Raw genomic sequence first — 13331 nt, 5'->3', positions numbered from 1 at the left:
GAACCGTGGAATCGGTGTGTGTGTCCCTCGCCAAGTAATTGTCTTTATTTATACAGGAAGGGCAACTATCCAAGTATTGTTTAATCAATGTATTTAGTTCTCAATCAACATAGGCCATCATAAATGCTTTAAAAATAACAATTTTCTAAAATATGTTTACAAATAATTAGCCTAGAGAAAAGTAAAACAAACAAAGTGTCGACGCGTTTCGAATCCCGAAAAAGTGACGGGATTCTCTTCAGGACCACATGGAGACTAAATCTGAAAAACAAGAATGACCATTCTTACTATCAGCAAAAAACGACCTTCAACTTAACATTCAGTCACCGAACAACACTCAATCGTTACCTGTTAGTCTTTGGAATTCATTTTCTACGGATGATCTATGAAATTGAGAGGAATATTTAATGAAGTTCACGTCCATTCAAGTGAATAGGGGCAATACTGGTGGCAATCTTTTAATACTCACTTGTTAGTCCAAAAATCTTAGGACTCAATTATGATGTCGTATGTTCGTGCTTGGGGCATCCACTGAAAAAATATATACATGGGAAGATGCATGATTTCCATTGTCCTTACGTATGGCAGATAATAAAGTTCACAGGTATTGAATATTTACCTTCAGTAGCTTATTTGAAGTTTAGGAATTTTCCTTTGAACCTGAAGGAAAGTGAGAGAACGAAGAATCAGTTGTAGCTGAGATCGACTTTTTGTATGAATACATATTAATGAAGCTTTACCCTATTCGGTTTCAAGAAATGATTTATTTGACGGGGTCCGTTTTTATGGAAGGAATCTTAAGGGCTTATGGTTTATGAGACTGGCGCAAAAAGGCTGGCGAAAAAATCTAGCGAAAAAATCCCTTAAATGCAAAGTGATCGCTTCCAAGAGGGGCGTTGTTGCAAGCGTGGTTTCCCATCTATTGTTTACTTGATGACTACTGGCAGTAACAATAGAGATATCGTTTCTCATTCCGATTGCCAAAGATTTGGCGCGTTTCTATGCAACAAAGTATGGTTTAAGTACATTTATCAATGTACCCTACTAGATTTTTGAAAACCTTATGAGCATTATAGCCAGGTTCTGAGCTGGGATGGTGCAGTGAGCTAAAAAACGGTGATGGATTAAAACCATGATCTCTTGACTTGGTAAGAGTATTCTGCATCATTCAGAAACTCTGTCCATCACCACCCCCCTTTTCCAAAATCGGTTTTATCCACACTATGTGTGGGAGGGTATACTCAGACGTGAGTCCCTTACTCATTGCACCATCAGGATTCAAGCAAGCCGGGCCGAAGAAGGCTGTGATGCCAGAAACCGGTCCCCGGAAGCTTGTTTCCTTCCCAGTATAAGAATTGGCTTGGTAGTTTGGTTTGCCCTGTTCCCATCATGCACTGGGACAGGAACAGACTAATTTGCATATAGCCAGGTTCTGAGCTGGGATGGTGCAGTGAGCTAAAAAACGGTGATGGATTAAAACCATGATCTCTTGACTTGGTAAGAGTATTCTGAATCATTCAGAAACTCTGTCCATCACCACCCCCCTTTTCCAAAATCGAGCATTAGGAAGGGTTCATTGTTACCTTTTGGCCGTGTAGCGGAGTCTCCTCGAGGCAGAGTCCTCATTCACTGTCTGCCATGTTGTTTCGCGTCGCACCGTCGTCGATTAATGTGTCATGGGGAGAACCGGGGTTGGTGGCTAATGTAGTTCGGTGTTGTCAATTCGTTAATTTCCATCTGCAGTGTCGATCAGAAAAGCTCTATTGTTAGAATGCGCATGTTTTGGAACATTGCTACTATTTGGGTTAATGTACCACGACTTATTGTAAAGTGTGGTATTTTATGGGATACAATCTCACATTGGTAGTTGGAAAAGGCAGTCTTATTTGGGAATTGTGTACACGAGAGACGTGTAGTTTCAATGGGAGAACGTGTGAAGTGCATTGTTCACAACATGAATAATTGTTGCATTATGTCTCTCACTGTCCTTCATCTCCACTGGAGGTGGTTATGAATTGGTCAGTTTGCCAAAGATGCATCGCAATGGGTTGCATCTTCACCCATTTGTCTTGTTCAACTGTCAGTTATGATGGTGTCCACTGGCGTTATGTGCACGTTTGAGTTTGTTATAGATGATATAATTCGGACATTTCATTGAGTCCAATTGTCACGGTGTTAAATTTCAAGATTAGTAATGCCTCTCTTTTAAGCAGTTTTGCCTCTACGTCACCTCCCCTAGGGTCTGGTTCTATTTTGGAGATCACAGTCCATTTTAAATCAGTTTCATCATGGGAATGATCAATCCAATCTTGTACTAATGGTGCTGTCAGGACTTTTCCCCGAATCCTTGACTTATGTTGGGAAATCCTTTGTCTAATCTCTTGATTTGTTTTGCCAATGTAAAGTTTTTTACAAGGGCAAAAAATTCCATAGACAACGTTTTTTGTTTTACAATTGGAAAATCGTTCTTGGTTCCAAGATATACCATCATATTGGAAAAGAGGTCCTTCCATAGTTGAGGGACAGCACAGGCATCTGCCACATTTATGATGTCCCACAATTGGGGGCAAGTTGACATAGTCTCTCAAAGTCAAGTTCTTAGTTTTGGGAAGTGCTGCTCGTACAATCTGATTCGCGATGCTTTTATCTTTTTTTAAAGCAAACAGGGGCGCCTCTGTGAACTGTATGTCTACATCTTTGAGAAAGTGCCAATTCTGGTGGATTACTTTTTTTAAAAAAGATTAGATGTGGGGCAATATGTAGACACACAGGGCCCGATTCACAGAATGAACTTAAGACTAAATCCTAAACTTACTACAATTTGGTATTAACAGAATGCACTTACTACTATTTGGTATTCACAGAATGCACTTACTACTTTCGGGATTCACAGAATAAACTTACTACTTTCTGGATTCACAGAATGAACTTACTACTTTCGGGATTCACAGAATAGACTTAACTTTACGTCCGCCGCCGGGCCGTAATTTACGCCACCGGGCCAGATTTTACGGCACTTTGGCAGAATTGATGGCATACTATCGCAAAACCCGTTTACGGGCCGTAAATTACGATTACTGGCCGTCAATTACGATTACGGGTCGTAAATTACGATTACGGGCCGTAATTTACGATTGCTGGCTGTAGGTCATGTTAGCCAAGGGTAAACACCTGGCCAAGGTCCACCCATCCCCCAACATGGATCAGCTGACACACAGCAGCCATTCCCAGCCCTGCAGCATGTATGAATGCAGAGCAGACACAAACAATCCCTTTTCAGGATGTCACTGAATGTGTTTGTAGCACTACCCCTTGCCATTCTGAAAAACTACTGGAGGAGGAGGAGGAGGAGAGCAGAGAAGATCTACAGGCAGAGATCAACCTATTTGGAATGTCCAGCCAGGATTTAAGGGCCAGGTACCGTTTCCCACCTGAAGTCATCTTGGATATGGTATGTGAGTGGGAGCTGGAACTTGACTCTGTGACCTGCTGCTCACATGCAATACCAGCATACCTCAAGGTCCTTTCTGCCCTCCTCTTCTTTGCTACTGGGTCCTTCCAAAGGGTCGCCAGTGACCATGTGGGCATTTCCCAGGCTAGTCAGTCGCGGTGTCTGCATCAGGTACTGAGATGCATCACTGATAGAGCCCTCAACTACATCAAAATGCCATATACACTGGCCATGAGACAAAGGGCAGCAAGAGATTTTTATCTCCTTGCACAATTCCCACGCGTGCTGGGTGCAATTGATTGCACCCATGTGGCCCTTCAGCCACCCCGCCACATTGCACACATCTTCTGCAACAGATACAGATGGTATTCCATCAATGTTCAAGCAGTCTGTGATGCCAGTGGAAGGTTCATCAATGTGCATGCAGTGTTCCCAGGCAGTACACATGACAGCTTCATATTCCGCATGTCACCTCTTGCTCGGCGTATGGCTGCTGGAGAATTTGGTAACATGTGGCTACTGGGTAAGTACCAAGCACTGAAAATGAGTGATATGCGTCATTGAAATGTCTGAATGCCCCCCAATAGTAACATGGACCAACAGACACTGCATGTATGAACGTATAGATCATGTTCTGTGAAAGTCAAAGAGTGAAATGTTAACAACTGCCCTTTCTTCCCTCCTCAGGCGACGCTGGGTATGCACTCTCTCCACATCTCCTCACCCCTTACAGGCGTTCTAACACTGTACCTCAGCCTAGGTACAATAGGGCACACATACGTACTCGTTCCATCATCGAGCGCACTTTTGGTCTGTTGAAGTCGCGATTCAGATGTCTCGACCGTACAGGGGGTGTGCTTCTGTACTCCCCAGTAGTCGTGTGCAAGATCATACTAGCCTGTTGTGTTTTGCACAACATTGCTCTAATGCATGGCTTACACATGCCTCTCGAACCTCGACTAGCTCTGAATGTGGGAGACCGGGCTATTGCAAATGACCGACGTCGGGGCATGCAAGTCCGTGATCAGCTCGTTGCCACGTATTTCGCATGAGCAACCTGTAGTGTCACGGACAACATGTGGTTTGCTGTCTGTTGTCAATGATGAAATGTGGACAGACACAACAGTGTCCATAAATCCCACCCTGAGATGACTTTGCAAACCACACTAACTGCATGCAAATCACAGCTGCTGACAGAAGTCAAAAGGCGGATTGTGCCTCAGGTCATGTTCCCATGTCAGCGAGCAGCGTAGTGGACATCCCGTAAACAAACTATTCACGCTGATGACAAACAATACATGTCCTGAGAGACATTCCTGGACCTCATAAGGATGGGTCACCAAATCACAAAAGGTTGCATACTCAGGCCTATGACCACTACAGAATTGACTCCCCCACAAATGATGGGCCCAGAATGTGAGTGATAATGTCATGGGAGAATCATGCACCATGGGTCAGATTTACAATAAGAGTTGCATCTCTGCATATCAGCAGGAATGCCCCAGTAATTGTGCCTCACAGCAGACATCCCTTGCGCCATCATGGATGTGCCGCATTTACAAAGCTGTGGGCCAAGTATAGACAGAAGCGTGAAGCATATGCTGTCATAAAGGTGAAGCATCACTGGAGTTGGGTCGCAAGCACAAGGCAGCTCCAGCAAGGCAAGCGGCGAGCCGATGCCTAACATGCTGCATCAATTCTTAGGCCTCCTACAAGCAGGTGCAGGGTTGTGACGCAGCATGGCCATGAAAATTACTGAGTGTAATTTTGTACATTTCACGCTGCCACTGTTCGGAGGCGTTTGTGTGCTGGAAGGCCCCCCCTGTGCAGGAATTTACAACTGCGGTGCAGGGCCTTACAATATGACACATTTCACAGATGCGTCACGTTGAGCCTGGAGGTGGCGTAGCGCTGCTGCGCCACTAAGGTTACGCTACTGTGGCGCAATTGGGGCACACAGGGCTCGTATAGCTGCCCCCATATGTATCTGACATATCCACACTTCTCCACACCAATGTTACATAACACTTCATTCAACTCTGATACTGAGTACTCAATATGAACTACATGTCCCATAATGCAAAGTATGAGAATAGGAAAGTGGGATGGATGTTGTCAGCCCCCTACCCCCTGACAGTGCATAAATGACTTGAAATGATCTGTTCCCCCTTTTGATACATATTCATGAATCACACCTGCATTGTCATTTCACTTTCCCCTACATCAGATCAACAGGATGGCAGTGGATTTGTTTACTGAATGTGGATGGCCCAGCATGAATACAAAATGGCAGCAAAATACTTCCTGTGATGTATTTCCTGTCTCCCACTACCTGTATAACATTTCCTGTATGATATAATGTGTTCCGGGTCATTTTCAGAAGTTACGGCGCAAAATCGTAATTTCCGGTGTCGCATCGTAATGCGTGTGCGCGTAAACGATGCCAAGGAACCGGAAACTACGATTTTCGGGAGTAAATTAAGAAAATAAACTAGAACACAACATTTCATACAGGCAAGGTAATACATGAATTGGGAGACAGGAAATACATCACAGGAAGTAGTTGGCAGCCATTTTGTGGTCATTCTGAGTCATCCTCTATCACTGATCAGATCCTCAGGCATCCTGCTGCTCTCATCTGACCTATTTCCCCATAATGGCTGAGGAATATGAGGAGAGAGCCCCCCTGTCACAGACAGGGAATTGGACATCTTGGTGGAGGGGGTGCTGGAGAAATTCCCTCAGCTATATGGGGACCCTGAGCACCAGCTGAGCACTGCAGCCCGGGGCAGGCTATGGGCCAACATCGCCGAGCACTGCAGTGCAGTGGGAGTGGCCACCAGGAGGGCTAGGGCGTGCCACAAGCGCTGGGAGGACCTGAAGCGGTGGGCCCGTCACAAGACTACGGAGCTGGCTGGCCTGTCCTCCCAGCACCATGTACATCGTCCTCGCCTCTCACCACTGTACAGGAGGGTCCTGCGAGCAGCTTGGCCGCCCCTCCATGCTCAGCTGGAGGAGCACGAGCAGCATGGACCTAGTAAGTGCATCATATGCAATATGAGTCTGGTAGTATGATGTGAGTGAAACAGTGCTGTACCATTGTGTGTCCCATGCCTCCATTAGCCAATTCCATGTCCAAGCAGCAGTCACCAAGTTTCAAGAGGCACACTGTGGCATATGGACTATACAGGCCAGAGTGCATTTTGGGAGTTGTAGTTTTCTCATGACAACTGGGTAAATGAGCCACGCTCATGCATTCATATTGAATTCTGCTCTACCAGCACCACTACAATTGAACCAAGTCAATCATAACGGATGTGTGCATTGGATGAGCGATGGTACAGAGACTGTCCAGTCTGCACATGGCAGGCCATAGGGGATTGCATGTTATGATTAGCATTGCACCTGTAGCGTTGTGTTCCAATTGAGACAGATCATCATGTGCCTTGGAGTCAAGACAGATTTTGAGATCCTTGCATCACTCACAAGTTTTCATAGGTTTGCAAGGTGTGTCCACTGACAGACGTCTCACCCTCAGTGGCCTATATGAAATTTTACATGTACAGGTAGCTGTCGCAACCGCCCACCACTGTTCAGCGGTGTACTGCACTACCTTGTAAGTCAAGTAAGCCACTATGTGGCACTGGATTGTCCGAAGATGTGTGGGGACATCAAAAGGCTAGAAACACAATGTAGCTAGAGGAGTACTCCAGACCCCACGTGGATGTGTGACCCACATTTGTCTTGTCCTATACAATGCTATAAAGCAGATGACACTTGTCCAGACATTAAATAGCTGCAAATCCACATCAATGGCCAATATCTATTATATCTGGACTCTTCATGTTCTCCTCTGGTGGACTTGTAGTTGAACTGGCACATGAAGCAGTGACACGACACACAGATCACAACAATGCCAAGGTTGAGGTTTGGATAATGCAGTTGCGCAAGCCACAATAATACACATGAGATGTCCATGTCAAACTCAAATCACTATATGACAGTGTGCATACATGTAATGTAAGTGCATGGACAGAATGGGGGTTGGGAGCACACTGCCTCACAGTCCCAGCACGGTTTGTCCCTTTGCATCCTGGTAAATGCAGTACGCAGTTCAAACTTACTTTGGAATAATCTGCAGTCATACACAAAATATGCTGCTGACTTTGCTGTATATCTCTAGACACGTGTTCCCGGAATGAGCGCTTCATCAGTAGAGAGCAGCAGTTTCAGAGAGCAAAGTAAATCATCTGGGTTTGCTGTGTGCCTGTGAGTGTTGCTTTGACCTGAGAGGAACTTGGCAGCAAACACAGATTATTCAGGAGTTAGTTAGTACTGTAAACAGCATTTACCCGGATGCAAAGGGGCAAACTGTGCTGGGACTGTGAGGCAGTGTGCTCCCAACCACCATTAAGTCCATATGGACTGATGGGCAGATCAACAAGGCACTTGCGCCTCTTTGCACCGCCATTGGGTCACTTTAGTGACGCAGCGGCAGAGCACACAAAGAGCCATGCGGCTGGATTATTACAACGTGACGCATGCGGTGCAGGATCGCATCCTAAAAGTGGCTGAGTGAAACTACAAGATTTCACTCAGTCACTATTAGGGCCAAGCGCAGTCAAATCTACGCACCTGCTAGGATTGCAGTAGCATGTTAGCGATCGTGCACCCCCGAGCCTTGCTGGAGGCGGGTTCGCACTTGCCACGCCACTCTAGCAAAGCCCGGCTATTGCACCGGGGATGCATCACACATCTGCCCACCCAAGCGCCACGGTGTGCCGCTTTGTACATGCGGTCCATCAGGGGTGACGCAAGAGTGGGCTGATGCGTTGCAACTCATCAGACACACCTCTGCTGATTAGCGGAGATGCACCAGAAGTTGTAAATCGGCCCCTGATAACTGTACAGTATGATCAGAGGCAAACAAAATCGGACCTAGGCTATTCTATGTATGTGTAGCATCATGCATGGAACAACCACCACATCAGGATTTTGCTTACACTTCTGCATGCACGATTGGTGAGACAGGAGATCCGCAGGAACAAGTCCGGAGAAGGAGACCATCAGTTCGGCGGCGGCTAAACCCTCTTTCCACCAGCGATGAAGGAGAGGAGGAGGAGGAGGAGGAGGAGGGGCCCTCAACATCTGCAGGCCAGGGGGTTTCACCCACCCGGGATGAAGAAGAACACAACACTGGTACTATGTCCCGGGTGGAGGCTGTGGACATTGAAGGGGGGTGAAGGACCGGACACCTCGGACCATGATGTGGGGGATAGCCACTCACCCACACATACATCACCAGTGGGTCACGAAGAGGTGTCCCCGGGGCAGGCCAACATTCAATCTGGGCCTGCCATCTGCCCCTCCCTACCTCTAGATTCCCCCATGCCATCGGGGGCTCCAGCTCAATCCCTTGATACCTGTCCCCCTCCTCGTAGCCGCCAAGCCGAACCCGTCCGCTCCGGACCTGAGGCACCACATCCCTTCTGTTCCCCCCCCCCCCAAGTGCCGGTGCTGTTCCTCCTGTGGCTGTGCCAGGGGACTTGAGTTGGATGGTCGAGGGTCACCAAGACATGTCCGCTCGCATCTTGCTACAGGTGTATCTGGAGATACGCTTGATGCAAGCCACCTAGTCCGATCTATGGACAACCTCGGCACCCAAGTCCAGTCCCTGAACACGGACCTAGTCCGATCTATGTACAACCTCGGCACCCAAGTCCAGTCCCTGAACACAGCCATTACGTCTTTCATCTCCCAAGTGCCTTCCCATACCACCGTCAATGTGTCCCCCTGTCCGTTGCCCCACACTGTTTCCCCCCATACTCCTCGTGTGTCACGTTCCCGTGTGGTGCCTGTTCCTGCATCAGCCAGCTGTGTGGATGTGTCCGACCCTTAGGATATAGACATTGTGGTCCTGGAGGATGACCAGAAAGACACTTGACTGAGACACTGTTTTGGACGAAGATTTCTTTTTCCCCTTGTGAATAGTCTGGTTCCCATGACACTACCTGACGTATTATATTTGTTGTGCCCCACCAAAATCCAAGTTCCCTTCTCCTTCTGCATTAAGATCATCATTTGTTTTCCTTTCTCCCTTCCAAACGGACGGTTTGTTTGTGTTCCTACATAAATAACTTTTCTGAATTATACTTTGTCTGACTAGTTTGACTTAATTTTGAATGTCTATTCCCAAATATAGACACATATTTAGTAAGTCATATGCTATGCACATTACAACGTGTTGCTATGATGTGTACACTTGTACCTGTCTCACACACACACACACACACACATGCCTATGATCCAGCGCCCCTATAGAAAATATGCCATAAGCAACACTACCCAATTCCACAATACTCACCATCAAATATAAGTCACACACAAGGCCCATAAACTAACATGACATATCTCGAGCATCTGAATCATGTGACCTAATTAACCTATTCACAAAAAATATACATTTATATACAACTGTAGTAGAATGAATTCATTATATCTCATAAAAACCCTAACGATTAATTAAGCCACTGAGGCAAAAAGATCTGCTATTGGTAATCCAAATACATGAAATAACAAGACCAGCTTGTTTTTCAAAGATATTATATATTAATTATTTAATCGGAAAAAAGAGCATTAGAATCTTTTTATTCAAGCATTATTTAGAAAATTTTAGCAAAACGGTATTGACAGTTTAAAGTAAATCAAATAGCATAATTCAATTGGAAAAAACAGTTTGGCATCTCCTGAACCCTAAATCCCTAGCTACACTAACTCCATTAAGAATAAAAGTAAAGTCAAAAGCCCTAGGTTTTCTTACGTGCTCCAAGAAAGTCCGACAGCACGATACGCCCAACTGGTGTCAGCAAACAGCAGCCCCCTCCCTCCCAAGGGGGACAGTTTTTATACCTTTCTGACTAACTAATCTAAGAAAAATTAAATACTTTTCTGCTGCTCAGAGTTTCTTATTGGTCCGTCAAATGACAGACCATAATGTCATCACATTCTTTGGAGCCCAGTTCCGACTCTTTCTTAGAGTCTATTGTCCTTTATTTTTCGAGTCACGTAGCTTCCTCCAGTTTGCAACATTTAATAGAATGTCCGCGACTTCCTTAGCTTGACAATCTCTCTGCCGGTTCCTGGCCTGGCCTTGGCCACACTAACCAAAAGTACAGTCAGTTCATCACGTTTATTTTTCTCCATTTAAAACTTAGCAGAGATTTTTCCACACCGGGCTCTTGCTTTCTCTGAGCAGGACTTTGCCAACTGCACACGTTAGGAATGCGCTAGGCCTCAAGCCTCTTTTTCGTTAACTAGTATATAAACAAACACAAAAGAATAATTAATGCAAGAAATAAAGTTCATTCTGTTACCCACCCACCTTTGCTAATAATTAACCCATTAATCTATGTTACCTAGCAGAAGCAAAACAAAGCAACAAACAGATTCATGCTACGTTTAAGACAGGAAAACAAAACATGAGCACATAGAAATAAGCACATGCTATTAATAAACAGCCGCATTTAATTTCTGACATGACAATAAACAAAATTAATTCATTATTTTCACACACATGCAAATGCAACATAATGCACGTTTATGAGCACATATATTAGTTTCCCACGTGTTCATGAAAATGTGACTTTAATTCTAGGTTGATTAGTTTTCTCACTGCACACAATATTGATATTATTATTCAATTATGGAAGTGTAACTTCACAAGCTGAAATGAATACATTTCTAAATCTCGCTCCATTAACTCCCTCATCTGGTGATTTCCAAATCACCAAACTACACCCAAAAATTTAGCAAACATTTTTTTTTTTTAAATGAACATGATTTCTTTTCACTTGTGTTAGTATTTTTAAAGACTTGTCTCAGCTGTCTGTCTGCAACTTTCATACTGAGCTTTACGAAACTCTTCCAGTTCTATCTCTCTCTCCTGTTCCTTTCTGATTTTTTAAATTCTCTTCTTTTCCCTCAGATATTTCTTTCCCTTGTGTAACATGCAACTGATCTTCAACAAAATTATCACAAAAATTATTACAAATAAAGGTGTTAGAATCTTGCCAAGAACTGAACCACCAATCTCTTGAAACCAAGTTTTGATTACCTGAAATCTTTTGGATAGACGTTCTGAAAAATCATCCTCTTCCAAGGGAACAATTTCTGAATGCTTCTCTGTAATATTTTTAATGTACATTTCAATGTTTCTACTCTCATCGGGGATATACGTACAACAATGTTGGAAATGTAGGATGCCACAGACTCCTCCCTCTTTTGCTAGGAGTATGTCCAGGGCAAGACGGTTTTGCATTACCATAGATCTAATTGCAATAACTTCGGTATCCACTAGTTGGAAACCACCAGCTGTGTCTGTTGATAATCTGTCAACAATTGTGGACAATTTTCTGATCCTTCCTGCATTCAGGGTTATACCTACTAAAGGTATCACTGCCTCAAAAATGTCTCCTAAAATTTCTGAGAAACTTTCTCTTTTGTACCTATTTACATGATTACTGATTTCAAATGAACCTTCTGCATTTCTGTCAACATGAAAGATTTTTGGAAAAACAAGTCCACCAAAACACGTCCCATACCAATGATCTGGGATATTATAATAAGCTTTGTCTCCACAAACAAAATAGATTCCAGGGAAAATTGGGTCTCTACCACCTTTGAATCCCCAACCCCCCATGATTTGGTAAGTGTCCTCACAATTGCTAGCTCCTACAAAATAATTATCAAAAAGTGTGTTATCCCTTCTAATACAAAGCTTGCCACTAATTGGCTTGTCTATGTGAATTGCAACATTGTCAAAAGATTTGCCATTGAATTTTTCATCCTCCTTCTGCCAGAACTTTGATTTGGTCTGTTTGACCATCTTATTTCTTTTATAGATTGCCCTTCTCTCCTCAACAAGGTTCAGGAAAGTCTTTTCCTCAGCCCTCAATTTACAAGTTAGATTATTTCTAAAAGCATACTCATAGGTGAGTTCGTTAGTTACTATGAAGAATTCCCTCATTTGTTTCGCTTGCTTGTGTTTATTTAAAGCCTTCTCAATTTTCAGGTTTGCAAAAATCTCATCGTAATTAGAGCAATAATACTCCAGACGGCCAGTTTCATAAAATAAGCTAGCTATCACACTGCAGGTTATGCCGTAAGTAAGAGGAAGCATATTGTATGTCACTCCCTCAGAAACAGAAGCAGGCAATTTCACACAGATGTAGCAATCTTTGACTCCCATAACCTTTACATATTCAGCCAGAAGTCTTGAAAATGTATTGCTAGAAAAATCTCCAACAGACCTATCTTGATGAGCCTCTGGTCTGTGATCAATAACTTTGTTAGCTTTGTTTGTTGCACTATGTTTGTCTTGACTTACTGAAGCTTTGCTTGTCATATTGACCTTGTACATCTCCTTATCATTCCCAAATGGAAAGATGACAGCTAAAACTAACCAGAGCAGAATTATGAAAAGCACACATATCAGAGACATCTTGCAGCATCTTTTAAAAATGGAGCATCTTGAGCTATTGTTTAAAAAAACATAAGGCATTTTCACCAAACTTTTTACAGAAAAATAAAACAAAAATTTAAATTTGTCTAAAATTTTGTAATTTTGTAACACCCCCCTTTTTCAATTTTTTTTTTTTTTACTACTCGAACAACTTTTCTTCGACCTTGCGTCACAAATTGTTACCCAGCTAACACAATTTCTTCGACCTTGTGTCACCTAACACACTTTCTTCGGCCTTATGCCAAAAACAGAAACCTAAATTTAACAGTTAAGTAACTCAATCATTGTCACTATTGTCTTCAATTTCTTCCTGACTGCTACTATTCACCTCAACTACTGGTGGAATAATAATGTACGTCC

The sequence above is a fragment of the Lissotriton helveticus genome, chromosome 4_1 (genome assembly GCF_964261635.1).
Source record: "Lissotriton helveticus chromosome 4_1, aLisHel1.1, whole genome shotgun sequence".
In the NCBI taxonomy this organism is placed as follows: Eukaryota; Metazoa; Chordata; class Amphibia; order Caudata; family Salamandridae; genus Lissotriton; species Lissotriton helveticus.
Note: the sequence above shows the minus strand (reverse complement) of the source record.